Genomic DNA, 11,576 nt, shown 5'->3' with positions numbered 1-11,576 from the left:
TCGGCGTCCCTCCGTAGGCATCTTTTTTTCCATACCTAGAGGTCGTCCTCGTTGTAATACCTGCTCCGGTCCGTTTTCTTTGGTACATCGCTCTCCTGGCCGACATCCTTTCATTCGTGATTCTTATCACGAGTCTTTTCGTTGCAGTTGACTTCTTTGATGTTAGAGTCAATATGTTTCCCATTCTCAGTAGGGGTGTCGTTCCCAACCTTCTCTTTCTGTCCGTCGTTGGCCATCTATTCTATTTCTTTCCCACAGACGGTGCCAAATTGTGTGTCAATTTCCGACCACACTGCCAACTAAGTACTCAGCTGGAGAACACCGGCAGAATAGATTAAGCACGAACGACCTGCAACAGAAAGAAGAGATTCCGGCAGTGGTTCGTCCACTCGGGGCACTCCGACGATCAAGTCAGTAAAATATCTCTCAAAGATAATCAATAGTGCTTAACTCACTAGATATGGCATAAAAAGCATCTCACTACCATTTGCTGATAACACCACTGATTACTACTAAGCTAAGACTGATCATGATAAGTAAAGAATTGATAGAAATTCTGAGTTAATTGATTGAGTGTATTAGTTTAAATGCATGTCTATCTGTTTGACTGTTAAATTATCTGTTCGTGTTTTATGTTTTAAACTGCAAATTGAAGGCCTTAGCCGAATCCGAAATTGATTAATGTTTTATACTAATTGGAATTTATTTGATTTTATGGTATTTTTAATTGAAATGTGATTTGGTATGATTAAATTGGATTAAATAGTGTTAAATTACATAAGTTAGACTTATTCACCAAATTGCCATGATAGTGGGCCACTTATCAATTCATGTTTGAAGCCTATTGCATATTGATGCATCACTTGTTCTCTATTCTTGAGAGACCAAACGTGAGAGAGAACTAGAGTGTTGGAGACCTTGAGTTCAACTAGAAACCTTGCTTGAATTTAGAAGAATTGAAGAGAAAATTAGCAAATTGAGCCTATAGACTTGTAATTGAGGAACCTAGGTAAGGATTTCATCCTTTCATTTGTGAATTGAAGTTAGTTCTTGCATGGTTCTTGGAAGATTAGAGTTTTGAAGTCTAGAATTGGTTTACAATGTTGAATTGAGAGCTAGATCATGCATGTATGCTCTTATATTGAGGTTTTGAAGTTGTTTTCATGGAATTTGTTCCATGCATGTCCATATCTTGATTTTAGATCATGAAATCATCTTGTTCTTGAGGAAATTGACTCTTTTGATCAAGTATTTAAAGCTTTAAAGATGTTTAAATTCTTGAATGTTGCATACACTTCATGTTCTTGAAGTTTTGTTTGAAAATGGGTTTAATTGACTCACTTTTGGGCCTTGATTTTATAAATTGAGCTTTGAATCATGTTATACTATGAATTTACAAGTGTTTTCCAGAAAAGTGGCTCAAAAGGATCGAATTTGATGCTTAGAGTTGAGTTTTGAGCTTGAGGTTCAAATATGGAAATTCCAGATTTTGGACTCACGCTCGAGCGTATGCCTTGTGTTCATGCAGTTCACTTCGCGAGGAAAGTGGCGCTTGAGCGTGAAATGCGTGTATCCAGTACTTTGCATGTGTTTACAGTCCACTCGAGCGAGAGAGTTCACGCTTGAGCGAGGACTTGTGTCTCACGCTCGAGCATGGATTGAGCGCTCGTCGAGCGTGATTTTTGTGCATCCAGTATTTTTACTGTAGCTTACAGTCCACTTGAGCGACGGAAGTTACGCTTGAGCGAAGCTCCTTTGTCTGCATGTCCGCTCGAGCGCAGAAAGCCACGCTCGAGCGAGACCCCTGTTTTCTGAAAATTCTGAAAAGTGTTTTAAAGTGCATCTCTGCATCCTCATTCCATCCTAGGCATTCCTAGGCCTAGTTTAAGGCATTTTAATGAGGATATTGATATAGAACCACATCGAGAAAAATTAGGGATTAAGTTATTATTTTCCCAACTGTGTAGCTTAGTGTGTGTTCGTTCTGAAACTGTAGGGTTGGCATCCGAGGACGCTCTAGCTGTTTGTAGCCCAGTGCTCTGTGAGTAACTATGTTGTAAAGATATGTTCAATTGAGATTATTTTCTGAACAAATGACTGTACTGCTTTACGAAATGACATTGTTTACTGAATGAATGTTTATCCTATTTGTGAACTGTATTCGTGGCATCCATAGCAATTTACTGTTACTGAACTGTTACTGCTACTGTTACTGCTACTGTTACAGAGATCTCTGTCAGTTCCCATGTTTGAAACCACTACTGTTTACTGATATGATGGCCATTATTGATTGTTCGGTCTGTTAAGACCTACTGTACTATTTTGCTATTGGATGTACCACATATGACTATTATAGTTTCTAAATGACTGTTATGGCATGAATTATGAGCCACAAACTGAATGACTGATATACTGATAAACGACTGTTTTCAATACTGAAAGGACATTCATTCTTAACCTCTTTACGCATATGTTATTCACTAGGCTTTAGCTTACTGTTTATATATATATGTAGGTGTTTAGGCACCAGACCAGAGTTAAGAGTGTCGGATTAGCTCTTGTTTTGTCAAGCCAACCATCGTGCCTCACCTTGAGGTTCCAAGTGCTGCCAAGCTAAGGCTGCTTCGGGGTGTTTTAGATTTCCTCTTTTCTGTCTTTGTTATGTATAGACTGTATAGACTGTTACCGTACTGTTTTGGTAAGGACTTGGTCCCTAACCCGAATGATTGTATATGAATGTACATGTACTGTTTATGTGGATATGTATGAAAAATCTTTTTGCATACAAACTGTCACAGCTCATTGGATATCTTTAATTATTGTTTTGGCTTCCACCAGCCCCTGTACTCTACATTGTTGTCATTACTGTTAAGTAGGCCTTCGGTAATCTCAGATTACTGGCCGGTTACGGTGCTAAACCCATAGGGGCAGGTTTGGGTCGTGACACCTTAGACCTATATGGGTGCCTCACTTTTATAGCTAACACAATCCTAGTCCCAATAGAAGCCTAGCTCCAATGAACTTAGGATTAATGCTAATCTTGGACTTCCAGTATGATTAGGATAAACTCTCTAAGAGTCTTATATTTATCCAAATTGAAGTCTGCTCCCATTCTAGGACTCTTGTCCCTTATCCGCTTATCCCGGATTCTGGTATTTTCACAGATAACCTCGGCCTCGCCGAGATCACCTTGACATCATGACCAGGACACGTGGCACCTCGGCTGGCACTTCGGTAACACCTCGGCCACGTGTTGTCATTCAAAAATTATGTCCTCATAATGGCAATAGAAAAGTTAAGAACCCAGAAAGGAAGTCCACAAACATAGATTATCCGAATTTTCCTTTTTCAACATGCATTTGGAGAAGACTTTGCAATTGCAAAAATTCAACACAAAAAAGTGTTTATGTTGTGCACAATAAAAAGCATTTGATACTTGAACAAGGGCATGTAAACTTCGTTGTAACGATAATTTTTAATGGCAAATAGTTTTATGTGAAGCCTAGCTATTTGAGGTGTAAAAAAAATGTCCTGAAAAAAAAAGAGAATTGCTATACAATCTTTAACGATGCTTAGTGGCGTTATCTAAAAAATGTCGTTACATGTCTGGGAATAATCTATTTCTCTTGCCACAATAAGAACTCGCCCTTATGCTCAATCAAAAATTAATTTTGATATAATGCTTCATTCAACAATATGAGAATAAAATGTTCCAATAAAACAATCCAGTCATCTCTTTAGCTCCAAGGCTATAGAAAAAAGAAAGAAGGAAAAAAAATGCGAAAAGCAGGATTATAAATTCCAAGATATATACTGTTCATATTTAAAAAAAATTGAACTAGTATCTTTTCCTTCATTTATTTGGATCTTCATGTCGAGCTTGAGCTTTTTTCCTCGAATATATATCTGTTTAAGCAATTTGGGCACTTCATTCGGGAAAAGAAACTACTACTGTAAAGCATTGGAAAATACCTAGTCATCATGACAACGATAAAATCAAGCAATAAATGATATACCCATAAGGAACTGCAATACCTTTGAATAGCATCCGGATCTCAGTATGTATGTCCTTATGGCAAATACACAATAATGCACCCACATGTCTGTAAGAATTCTGAATATTTTTCTGTATATTCAACTTATAAAATTTACAAAGAGTGCATAAGTTATATAGCCCTAACTATGACTGAAAAAAAGGAAATACAAAGATTCCTGTTTACATCACCACAATCTTGCCTAATTTGCCTAATTCCTAATATACACAATTATGCCATATATACATATATTCTCACACCCCCGTTCAAACTCAAATTGTTTTAGCAGAAAACACGGAAAGTTTGCTAAGAAGAAACTGAAACCGAGTGATAGTGTGAGTCTTGGGGAAGAAGTTCGCAAGTTGCAAAGCCGAGGAGACCAAAGGAAGCAAGATAGAACTAGACTGCAGATGTTGGGGGACAAAGTGACAATCAATCTTAATGTGTTTTGTTCGTTCATGGAAGACAGTATTGTGGCCAATATGAATAGCACTGCGGTTATCACAATAGAGAGAGGTTGGAGAAGACTAAGGTACACCCAAATCAGAGAAAAGACAACGAAGCCAAATAAGCTCAGCAGTAGCATGAGCCATAGCACAGCACTCAGCTTCGGCAGTAGAGTGAGCAACAACAGTTTGTTTCTTGTTTTTTCAAGAGATCAAGGAATCGTCAAGAAACATACAGAAGCCAGAAGTGGACTTGCGATCATTAACATCACCAGCCCAATTAGAATTAGTATAGGCCACCAAATCTAAAGAGGAAGTAGAGGACAACACACTACTACAAAAATAGTTAAATATCACACTTTCACAAATGAAAATATCTCACTTTTATTGGAAGTGTGATAAAAAAAAATTTGATGAATTTTTTAATCACACTTAATTTGATTATGTGTGATAATATTTATTTTTTATCTCACTTTTCAATTAAGTATGATTATATATATATTTTTTTAATCACACATTCTAATTAACATGTAATTAAAGATCACATAAGAAGAATTAAAAATATCTCACTTTTATTAGAAGTGATTAAAAAAATTAATTTTTTTAATTACACTTAATATAAGATAATATTTTTTTAATCACACATTTTAAATATGGATGATCATATATATTTATACAGAGTTTAAACCCAAACCTAATCACCCTAACCTCATATATATTATAGTGGTGATAGATCCCACTAAAAATGGATCACTAAGCCAGCTCTAATGAGCTGGCAGTCCAGAAAATAAAATAAAAAAATAAAAATAAAGAACAAAATATCAAATCAATTAGGGGCACAATATTTTTAGAGCTATTAGAGCTCATTATTTTAGTGGTCTCAAACAATTTCCTCTATATTATACAGAGTTTAAACCCTAACCTAACACTCCCCCTCACTCTCAGTCACTCGCACTCGCACTCGCACTCGCACTCGCACTCTCACTCTCCTCTCTTTTTATCTCTTCCGCCTCCTACGTCGTTGCCTCACTACTGCTGCCGTCACCTCCTCCTTCGTCGCCCTCTCTCTCGTCTCCTATTCTCTTCACCGATCTTCACTGGTCGTTTACTTCGTCTTCTCCACTCTCGTCGTTGGTTCCAAAACGCTAACCCTACGTTCGATCTTCTCCAATCCCTTCACAAGCCATATGTTCGAATCCAAACCCTACACTCCCCTCAACTGTTTCAGAACCTTTGTCTACAAAGGACTACCGTCGGACTCGTCAGAACGGCGATCTTGAACGGGCTGATTGCGACGAGAAAGATTAGGTGGCAAGGCACATTAATGCGTCAAAAATGAAATCGGAAGATGGACAATTCATCTTTGCACTAATTTTTCTCTCCATTTCTGTTGAATCGACTCCTCGATCTTCTCTGATCAGAACTCTGCACCAGATTTGCCAGTTCAGTCCAGCTCCAGGTTTAGCCTTGAGGTACACCCACTCTCCTCTCATTCTCTGCCTCTGTTTTTCACTTTCTTTCTTTTCTTCACTTTCCTCTCAATGAATTCAAGATTCAGATTTTTGTTTGTTTGTTTATATTTTCCATTTTTTCCCCTCAGAAACCAAAAGATTGGATCAATATACACCTCTCTTATCACAAATCTACGTTTAATTTTTTCCTTCTTGTTGATTTCAAATTCTATTGAAGATTTTTTGTTTTCTCATAAACATGATTATAAGTTGAATACAAACTACCAACACAAGTCCATACCCAGATGAAAATGTTTCTTATAGATGTTGTCTTGCTCCCTTCTTCTGAAAGGGTGCTATTTACTTATGAGGATTATGTCAATTATTAGTGTTCACTCAGGTAATTTTCATGTTTTTTTAATTGCTGGAGAATTATGTTGAATTTACTTTGATGATATTGTTGTGGTTGGTTAGGGCGTGCCTGAAATGCTTTTCCCATGGCTAATGGTTGAAATTTGGTTTCTTCCAAATATTTTGTAATGTCAGCAAATATATTATGAGGTGGTCAGAATGGGGAGGAATTTTGTTTGCAATGCTGAGCTAATGGTCAAAACTGAAAGTAGGGCTTGTTGCAAATGAAAGCAAATTAGTATATTTGTTCTCTGATTCTGTGGTCAATTGTTGTTAAATAGTTTTCCCCATTTTTTTTGGTGTCTGATTTCATTAATGGGGATATTGTTTCCATTGTTCCAGAGATGGCTTCGTGATTGCCAAGTAATTATAACTGAATATTGTGCCAATTCATTGTCACATAGCAGCATTTGGGTGTTAATACGATCAATGATATAAACTGTTGTTCAACTTCTGATGTTATCATAATTCTTGTGATAATTTTTCCAATGACGAAGCTTTTAGACATTACAACAATGTTGTTGTTTTTCTAAACCGGATGGCATATTATGGGGTAAAGTCAATTTAGGCCATTTCACTTTGGCCTTGACCTATTAAGGATTTATATTTGACTACAACATGGGTTTCATGGAATTTAGTCATGCATTTCATATGTTTTCCCAAAGCTAAAGCTTCTCTCTCTGCTATTCTATATGTAAAGTTGGTATATTTTTTTGTCTTTTTAATGTGGATAGGAACTAACTTTCTTCTGCATGGGCTTCACTCAGTTAATAGTCACTGCTGGCAAGGATTGTACATGTCGTGTGTGGGGATTGGATGGTAACCTGCTTAAGATGATAATGGAGCACATGCAAGTTGAGTTTGCAATTGTGCATGTGTATTTTGATGTGCCATAGCTTAAAATGTAAGACCTTAAACTACACATATTTTAATATTCTACAATGTTGCAACTGAGCTTGCTAATACCACGGATCATGAGCCTACATAATCGGAATGCCCACACAGCACAATTAGACCAAATGTTGTTGTGTAGTTATGATGCTGAGATAATGCTGAACCAATTTAGGTTGTCGACTATTCACATGCCGCATCATGGGTTTGTTCAACTCATCTGATCAATTTGGTTTGGGCATCCTAAGAAGTTTATTATCTTGTCAAGTTATTCTACAACTTGTCAATACTATTCTTTGCCTTTTATTATTATTTGGAGTATGAAAGATGAATTCTGCTCTGCAATTTCTCTTTTCTAGAAGCCTTTCGTTCAGATAAAGCATCGTATCTGTTAAATGTTTTTCTATTATTAATGACACGTGTGTATGGCCTTCCTCCTTTTAGAATTTTTAATTTAGAGTAAATGATTTTGGTTGATGGCCTGGCCATTCTATACCATCACTCATTTGAACACCTAATTGGCACTATTCTAGTGTTTTCTCCACCGTGCTCTTACCTTTTCCCTCATGTTTCTTTGCTACATTGACATTTTCTTCTTGACTTCACTTGTTACATGGAAGAAAAGTCTTCTTATGTTTGAGAATTTTTTTATCATTTGAGATAAGGCCCAGACCAGGCTACGTTAATAACCCTAACTGAATTTGTTGCCAAAATTGGACTAACAGCTTCCACTAAGAATTTGTGTATCTTGGTGATCTGATCTGCACAATAGTTGGTTTCTCGGCATGCATGTTTGAATTCCCATCCAAGGTTCTAGCTAGTAGCTCTCTGATGCTCAAAATGAGAATGTAATGGGGATCAAAAGAGGAGGCAAAAGCAATTGGAGTCTATCTGAGTATGCAACTGAGTTGGTTTCCAGCTTGACTTTGCTGTGACCTTTTAGCAGATATTTCAATGTACGACACAAATCTGTAGACTGCAGTAGTATTTGTTGCCCAGCCTATATTTTTAACGAAACCCACAATCCAATATGTTGTTTTACGGCGATTTCCCATTTGTCTGGTTGGCTTTTAAAGCCACAAGGACAGGTCCACTCTTACAATCCGCCTATATATTTGCTAACATGATGCTGTTTTTATTAGACATCAATCTTAACATTATATGTATAATTTTTTGTTACACTTTCATTGCTTACTTTTATATAGTAGAAAGTTTTTTTATTTTTTTATTTTTAATTTAAAAAACTATTTGTTACTATGCAGGGGGAGGGGAATTTGGTGATGCTTGTATGATCCAAACTGTTCACTACTTGTTGCTGCTGGATGTGACTCATCAATTAAAAGCACAGTTGCTGAATGCTTCCCTGTTCAAGAGCTCAGAGAGGCATGATGAGGAAACAAAGAACTCACTGATAGAACAAAGATCTTCACTGTTCGTATCCCACGTTCATTTGAGTATATTGGACTCATGAACAGGTAACTTCCGCCTTGCAAGTGTTGCTCTTAGCCAAAAAGAATAGAGGAAGAATAATGTATTTCTATATGTACTGGTAGTGGCGTTTGTAAGTAGCATAGTGAACCCTAACTGTATTTTCTCAATATTATTTTTGATAATGAAGAAAACCGCGAATGGTGTGTGTAGAGGTTGTCCAAGAACATTCGTATGAATAGGTTGTTTAGACATCTCCAGTATGAAACTGGTAACCTATAAACCTTCAATATTATTTTGGGTTACCTCACCTTCTTTCTTATCGTATGAATAGGTTGTTCTTGTTGATGATTTTGCTCATAGAGATATAACTCAATTTAGTTTAAATTTACTCTTTGACATGGACCAACTGAATTTGTGACAAGGGTAAGCATATTCATGATGTAACAAAAATTATGGGGGTAGAGTAAAGAATCTTAACCAACGATCAACTTAGTTTAAATTTACTCTTTGACATGGACCAACTGAATTTGTGACAAGGGTAAGCATATTCATGATGTAACAAAAATTATGGGGGTAGAGTAAAGAATCTTAACCAACGATTGTGTTACTAGAATTATTTTTTAGTGTGCAAGAGTGAAAATGACAGTTCCTCTGTCTGTTTACATGCCTAAAAGCTGTGTTTTATATGAGTTCTATGATGGATATTTTTCTCTCTTTTTTCCCTGAATTCTAAATGATGAAACACAAATTCCAAGTCAAAATGGATATGTGAAGGCTTTTTCAATTCCATTTACAGGGACTTCTCTATCTGTTCTATTTTAGTAAAGTTATATTTTCAGGATTACAGTTCCATTCACTACTGGAAAAGTGATTTATTTCTACTATTTTTTTGCGATCGATTATTTAACAGTCGCACAAAATAATATTTGTAACAGCAAACTGAAGTTTTATTTTTTATTTTTCCCTTTTCATTCGTTGTCACTCAGATTGCCCCTTGGATTGTCCAAAATGATCTCTCTAGAACATCACAAAATCAGCATTTTCAGGTATTTCCTTCGATTAATCTCTGGCACATTTTTTTTTTCCTTTCTCTATATATATTCTTTGTATTATGGATAGTTGTTGTCTTGCTATAGGTCAATGAGCAGAAATCAATGAGAGGCATGCATTTTAAAAAGGTGCCTGCAATTATGTTTAATAAATAAAGATGTATACATTCTGCTGCAGACTGATAAAACCTCTTCAAAGCCTTGTGGAAAGCGCGGAATAGCACTATTTGCTATTGATGAAGTCCATCGTGTTTCTAAGTGGGGTCATGATTTTCGACCTGATTACAGGGGTATATTTTCTATCCTTTTGAATATATCATTTGGTGTTTCTAGTCCATGTCACTTGTATAGACATGATAGTATTTGGATCTTTTGTAAGCAAATGCATGTAGTACAATTACTTTGGGAATCTAGTGATTGTCCCTAGCGACTATGTGGTGCAGTTCTTGTATGTGCAGGGCAGGTGGGATTGATTGTGATTGACTCAATTTGAAAATATGATATGAGGTTCATATATATGCATGAACAGAGAATAATTTCTATGCATTTTTTTAGTTTGTCCTCCTTTATAATTCCTATACTTTTATGATTGTGCAATGATTGGTAACATTGGTTCCACTCCACCTATGATTTGCAGTTCAAAGTTACCCAACCACTTATATGTCCAGAACACAGAAAGCAGGTTGACACCCCATGTTTTGCTAGCTTTAAGCATTGATCGTGCATCAAACTTATCTGTAGACACAAATTTTAAAATATGAAGTGTTTCGACACATTTCAAAATTTATGCTACAAATGTCCACTGTTTAGTTTTTAGACTAAACAGTATTGATTATTTGAATAGCAGGTTCTTATTTCCAATCTGTATTTTAGATCGTTAATTACACATTTTATACAAATGAAACCTTCGATTAATGAAGAATAAAATAAACAACAAAAGACAATTTGAATTTGAATTTCAAATTGAATGATAGCGCTATTTGAATTTTGAATAATAGCGCTATCTGATTAATCGTATATCTGATTAACCAGATTGATCTTTGGGGTTTCATCCTATGTGCTATCCTTGCTGTAGGCTCTACAGATGTCATCTTTCGTAGGCTTCACGTGTCACTTGAGCATCTTGAATAACGTCGTTGAGATACAACGTCGTTTTATTTATGCACTCCAACGGATTATATTGATCTTTTTAGGTAGTGATTACCTACAACTTTTCTATCATAGGCTCTATACGTGTCATAAATTTAGTTGAAATTTATGTGCCAACAAATGCCCTTCGTGACTTGCACAAGTGAATTTTCCTAACTGTGCGAGTCACGATAATTTGGCACTTTTATCTGGATGCTCTTGGATGGAGTTATTTCTTAGCCTTAGTCCCTTTCTTCCACTTTTCAGGCTTTGTATTTTTTAATGGGTTGATTGCTCCTTATTGTCCATGGGCCCTTTTTATTATTATTATATATATATATATTTTCTAAGGCATGGGTCCTTTTTTTATGGACTTCCTTTTTTATTTTTAGGCCATCATCGATTTTTCTAGACCATCATGGACCTTTCATTTTCTAGGCCACCATTTTTTTAATTGGGCCTTTTCTTTTGTGGGCCTCCAACTTGTCACTATTTTTTTTCAACAAATTTGTTTTGTAGACCATCATGGATTTTTTCTAGGCCATCATGGACCCTTTCTTTTCTAGGCCACCATTTTTTTAATTGGGCCTTTTCTTTTGTGGGCCTCCAATTTGCCATTTTTTTTTTTAAGCAAATTTTTTTCTAGGCCATCATGGATTTTTTCTAAGCCATTATGGACCTTTCCTTTCTAGGCTATCATTTTTTAATTGAGCCTTTTCTTTTATGGGCCTCCAA

General features: G+C 36.1%; 1 long non-coding RNA gene across 1 annotated transcript; it reads left to right on the top strand.

The window, feature by feature from the left end:
* Positions 1-5,385: 5,385 nt before the first annotated feature.
* LOC114261657 (uncharacterized) lies at positions 5,386-10,277 on the top strand. The gene is made up of 4 exons (XR_014347275.1): positions 5,386-5,952; positions 8,496-8,708; positions 9,651-9,710; positions 9,801-10,277. It is a non-coding gene; the product is annotated as an uncharacterized LOC114261657 (long non-coding RNA).
* The last annotated feature ends 1,299 nt before the right edge of the window (positions 10,278-11,576 follow it).

The sequence above is a fragment of the Camellia sinensis genome, chromosome 1 (genome assembly GCF_055761805.1).
Source record: "Camellia sinensis isolate YWXY chromosome 1, ASM5576180v1, whole genome shotgun sequence".
In the NCBI taxonomy this organism is placed as follows: domain Eukaryota; kingdom Viridiplantae; phylum Streptophyta; class Magnoliopsida; order Ericales; family Theaceae; genus Camellia; species Camellia sinensis.
Note: the sequence above shows the minus strand (reverse complement) of the source record. Positions and strands in the feature narration are given on the sequence as shown.